This window comes from Ammodytes marinus (genome assembly GCF_949987685.1).
Source record: "Ammodytes marinus genome assembly, chromosome: 10".
NCBI classification, from domain to species: domain Eukaryota; kingdom Metazoa; phylum Chordata; class Actinopteri; order Uranoscopiformes; family Ammodytidae; genus Ammodytes; species Ammodytes marinus.
In genome coordinates, this window is record NC_137214.1 from 31,318,349 (window position 1) to 31,324,096 (window position 5,748).

At 42.7% G+C, this 5,748-nt stretch overlaps 1 long non-coding RNA gene across 1 annotated transcript in view; it reads left to right on the forward strand.

Moving 5' to 3' along the window:
* Window positions 1-343: 343 nt before the first annotated feature.
* The window catches only part of LOC307256824, a 74,790-nt gene continuing 69,385 nt past the window's right edge, over window positions 344-5,748 (forward strand). Inside the window, exons 1-2 of the long non-coding RNA XR_013845078.1 lie at window positions 344-419; window positions 610-693. This is a non-coding gene — a long non-coding RNA (uncharacterized lncRNA). The remainder of the gene's footprint in view (window positions 420-609; window positions 694-5,748) is intronic.

A 5,748-nucleotide genomic window follows, 5' to 3' on the forward strand; every position in this document is an offset into this window, starting at 1 on the left:
TTCTGGTCAGGACTGCCTCCAGGTGAACGGCACATCTCGCTGCATGGACCCGTGTGATCACTACACGCCGCTAGACGACGCCTGGAGAGCCACGGACGTCAAGTCGATCTGGCCTAATTATCACTGCGACCAACGCTCAGCCTGGCAGGGCTGGTACCGTCTGTTCCTCGGTAACAACAGCGCTCAGATGCCAGAGAGATGCATTGAGATAAACATGTGTGATACTCAGTCTCCACTGTGGCTGCAGACGCCCCACCCGCAGCTCTCTGCAGGCATCATACAGGCCCAGGTTTGTGGTCGCTGGTGGGATGACTGCTGCATGTTCAAGTCCAACCCAATCCACGTGAAAGCCTGCCCAGGAAACTACTCTGTCTACAAGTTCATAAAGCCTATTAACTGCAATTACGCATACTGTGCAGGTAAGCAACATATATTCCTTCTCTGCCGTCACACTGTGGTTTCAACGTTGAGCCAAATGCTAAGATCAAGATCCAGAGGCTTCAGCTGCTGAAGCACAAAGTTATAAGTCTAGTTCTTCAGACTGACAGTGAATAGAATCCTTACTCCATATATTGTATCAGAACTCATTTGTCTTCTACTCCTCATCAGATGTCAACACAACAATACCTGTGTGTAACACCTGCACTGCAGCTCAGACCTGTGTGAGCAATGGCACCGTCTGGAGGTGTGAAGGTCAGTCTGAGTGACCATGAAACATCCACCATTCCACATGATTTATCTTGATGATTTTGACACACACAGAGTTTTTTGTATCTTCAATTTAACAGTTTAAATATTTTTCTTTCCTGGTAGGTACTTCCACAAGACATTTGACTACTCCACCAACAGGTCAGATTGTTATGTGCTGGTTTGTGTGGTGTTAATGTTGTTGAACCTCAAATACTTTTATACACACAATGCCTTGTTCCCACTGTAAATAAACAGTCGGAGCTGATGAAACATGACACATCCACCAATCCACATGATTTATCTTGATGATTTTGACACAAAGAGTTTGGTGTATCTTCAATTGACCATATCAAATATTTTTCTTTCCTTATAGAAACAGAGTTGACTACTTCAACAACAGGTCAGATTGTTATGTGCTGGTTTGTGTGGTGTAAATGTTATTGAGGCTCAAAATATAATTTTGGTAATACCTACAATAAGGGCAGCCTACATTAATTAAAGGTTAGTTAATGCTTAATTGAGGCTTAATAAGCATTTACTAAGCATTACCTAACTGTTAATAAAAGCTTTGTAAATGCTTAGTAAACATAAACTAAGCATTTACTTAGTTAACTGTTATGCTTATTTCATGCTTAACTGAGCATTAGTTAACAAACTATTAATTAACCATAAATAACTAAGCACAGTAACTGCATCAATTATGCATTACCTAACCATTTTTGGATTGAATAACAGTTCATCAACATATTGTAAAGTGTTAGCAAATAGAGTTTGGTGTTTATTACATTTAACATTTCAAATGTTTTTATTTTCCTGGTAGAAACTTCCACAAGAGCTCCGACTACTTCAACAACAGGTCAGATTGTGATGTGCTGGTTCGTGTGGTGTAAATGTTGTTGAAGCTCAAACAGTCTGAGCTGATCAAACATGTTCAGTTTTTGGGCTTTGTTTCATCAGAAGGTGACGTTTGAAAGATTCAGAATCCGCTGAGACAGGCTGAGGAGGTTATTGGAGCAATCTTTATTTAAAACAAAACTCAGCCTGCAAAAAACTTAACTTTTCTTCCTGCACACATCTTGTAAGCTCAGATACGATGCTCCTGATCCCTTATCTGAACCTGAGGTCAGGTTCTTTCACTAAAATCTTCCCCGTTCTCCTGATATGTAAATCCTGATTGGCTGGACAAAGCCTACCTTTAGCGTTTTCCGGATTTTCCTGCTAAAAACACTATCTAACTGAGCTGACTAGGGCTGCAACTAACGATTATTTTAAAAATAGATTAATCATACGATAATTTTTTCGATTATTCGATGAATAAAAAATTACTTCAAATTAACAGTGCAGACTGATGTGTAAAAACACCAGGTTATTGCTCCAACGTCCCGGAACTATTAAAAGTAATATTAAATGATAAAAAAAGCATAACTAGGATAACACATAAAAACATACATATGATATACATTTATATACTGTATAAAAGGAATGTCCATGGTTAACCGGTCAACCGATAAGAAGATCTTTAACCGGTAAATCGTAATAGTTAAAAAAAATTAAATCATCTTAATTTCTATATTTCTCCCAGGCCCTTCTCGTGCTTGGCCCCCAGTCATAACTGCTTGCAGTTCTAGTTAGTGCCTCCCACTCGACTCGGGATCCGAGTGCTGTCGACCGCGGCGCCGGCGGCTCACTTCACAGAATCCGGGGATGTAAAGTTTTTGAACGTGGGATGTTCGGTTTGGGAGTTATAGACCAAAGAGCAAAAAAAAAACACAGAGAAATTGTGGGAGCTGAAATGGAAAGTCTGTTTTGCAATTGCAATTTTGCCAATGATCATTAAAGGCTAAAATGGTGGCCTATGCTTAAAGATGCAGCAAAATTCAGTGAATCTGTGGATATAAAGGTTTTAAATGTGGAATGTTTAGTTTGGGAGTTATGAGCAAAAAGAGATTGTCAGCCTCTCCACTGTAAAAAGTAGAGAGGCTGTCTGCCTCTCCACTGTAAAAAGAGACACTTTTTTGAATTTGCCACCCAAAAAAATTAAAATTAAAATCTTAATGTATTAATAAGTCCCGCCCACATTAATATTTCTTGGCCATATTTTTTTATATAGACTCAGGTATGCCCCATGATGGTCTCCCTTGAGTTTTAAGCAGCTAGTTAAGAGCTTTTCCCGTTTATGGTGCCCCCTTATGGCGAAATTATCCGATTTTTTTTAATGCAACTAAGGGTAGCACCAACATATGTCTAAAATTTTGACTTGATCCGATTTATAATTTTGGATTCATGATTTTTTACGTAAAACGTAGCTAATCAACAAATATTCAAAACGCTACTGTTTCGTCATCGATGGTTGGATCAACATTCTTTGAGATGATTTTTGTTTTCATGTGCGTCTGAAGATGTTCTGTGCAAAGTTTGGTGTCAATTGGGCAAAAAATGTGGGAGGAGAAGCGAAAAGTCAGTTTTGCAGTTTTGGTGATTTCGATTTATACGCAAATGGGCGTCGCCTATGCCAAAAGATGCGGCTGACTCCAGTGAATCTGTGGATATTTGACTGTGGGATGTTTCGGTGTGGGAGTTATAGCCCAACTGATGCATTTTAGAAATAACTTTTACTGCTTTTGTTTTGCTGTTCTAGGCTGCATGCAAACGGGTGAAGCAGACGTATTCTTCCTGATCGATCAATCGGGAAGCATTCGGCCCAGCGACTTCATAGACATGAAGAAGTTCATGCTTGAGTTCATAACTACCTTCCGTGTTAGTCCACAGCATGTCCGTGTGGGCGTCGCCAAATACTCGAGTTCACCAAAGTTAACAATTGATGTGACAGACCATTCAGATTCCAAGACATTGGAGAAAGCCGTTCTTGGTATTGTACAATCAGGGGGCGGGACAATGACAGGAAGAGCACTGACATTCATGGGTCCACTCTTTACACAAGCAGACCAAAGTCGAGGTCAAAAAGTCCCACAGTTTCTGGTGGTCATCACCGATGGAAAATCCGGTGATCAGGTCAAGATTCCTGCAGAAACACTGCGAGCCCGGGGCATCATCGTCTACGCCATTGGAGTGAGAGGCGCAAATGAGGTTGAGTTGCTAGAGATTGCCGGCGATCCCGCCAAAAAATTCTCCGTCAATAATTTTGACGCTTTGAATACCATCAAGGATGCCCTCATCAGAGACATCTGTTCTGAAGTGGGTAAGGAATAAATAGTTTGGACTAGAGATTTGACGACTTCACCAACAGGTCAGATTGTTATGTGCTGGTCTGTGTGGTGTACATTTTGTTGAAGCTCAAACTAATACCTACAATGCCTTGTTCCCACTGCAGTTAAACCGTCCGAGTTGGTGTGTGGACGGGAGCAGATGAGTCTGACGGTCCCAAAGAGGATCCTGGAGGGACAAGGCCTGAATGGTTCCTCTGCTCACCTGGTCGACCCGCGCTGCCACCAGCAGGTGGACTTCAACGGGACCGTGACTTACCTGGTGGACCGCAGGGAGGTCTGTGGAAATGTGGTGAAGGTCAGTGAGAATCAAGAACAATTCAAGGCACATGTCTTTAGAGTAATAGGTCAAATTCCTTCATATCCAGGCCCGCCCAGACAAATGTCTGTGTCCCCTTTCCTTCTACAAATGTGTGCATGTGCTCATTCCTACGTAAACACATGTATTTTGAGAGAGACTAACTGGGGGAAGGGGGCTACATGATGGACGGACACACACACTCTCTTTGTTGTCCATTGAATTGTCCTAAAGCAACTTGTATATGGTGTTTACATCCCTAGAAAGCTTTCCCACTTTCTGTGAAATGGTATTCGACATAGCCCTGTTAAAAACATACATCAGCCTCAACAAATGTTAAACCATTGTGTCCACTCATTGTCGTTTCCAGAACAACGGGACCCACGTCACCTACTCCAACATTGTGTTCGTGTTCCACTCCAATCGGTCCGACCCATCGATCATTATCCCGAGAAGTTTCCCGTTCTCCTGCATCTTCCCACTGGATGACATCACCAGCCTGGACGCCGCCATCGGATACCAGCCGCTGTGAGTTCACCACCTTCACTGCGTCACAATGACGTTCGATCGGGAGCGTATCAATGTTTTCACATTAATTTGGCTCACTCAGATCAGGGGCTGTGCTGACTCGAACCGTGCCAACCCCAACCAGACCTCATAAAGTATATTAACAAAAATTCATCCCAGTTTTGTTGGTATGTGAATTAGACATTGGGATGACCAGTCTGGAATTTAACCAATCTCCATTGATCTAGTGCGCCTCAAAAAGTCAATTGAAATAAATTCATAACAGTTTTGTATGTTGTCTCTTTGAATGGCCAGTGGAGTTGGTGTGGTGCGTTCAGGCGATCCCACCAAAGTGTCCATGACTCTGTACACAAGGCCGGACTTCAGCGAGGCGTTCCCGGCCGGCCCCGTCCGCCTGCCGCTCGGCTCCGCTCTGCACGTCGGCGTATCCGTGAACAACACCGAATACGACGGCTTCGGGCTGCTGCTGGAAACCTGCTACCTCACAAACTCTCCCAACGCCAGCGACTCTGGCAAACACTTCCTCATCGAGAACAGGTGACGACCAAAGTCAAAGTCAGCTTTATAGTCAATTTCTTTAATACTTTTACTCATATTTCTTACATCAATATATTGGGGTGTCCATTTTGAACACATTTAATACTGGGGGGATGTGTCCCTCAATGTATATTATAAATACGACCTTGGAGCTAAATGAGAACAAAATATACCTTGGGCCCGTATAAATTAAATAAATTATTATTATTATTATTAGAATATGAGTATATTATAAATACGATCCTTGGAGCTAGATAACAACAGAATATGAGCTGCTGTGTGATTGTCTCCTCCCTCCAGGTGTGCCGTAGACAGTCGTCATGTGAAGGTGATAGAGAGCGGTGCTTCTCTGCGAGCTCGTTTCTCTGCTCTGCTGTTCCTGTACCACGGGACCTATGAGGACGTTTACCTGCACTGCAGCATCAGCATGTGTGACCGCAGCAGCGTCCCCTGCAGCCCTGTGAGTGCACC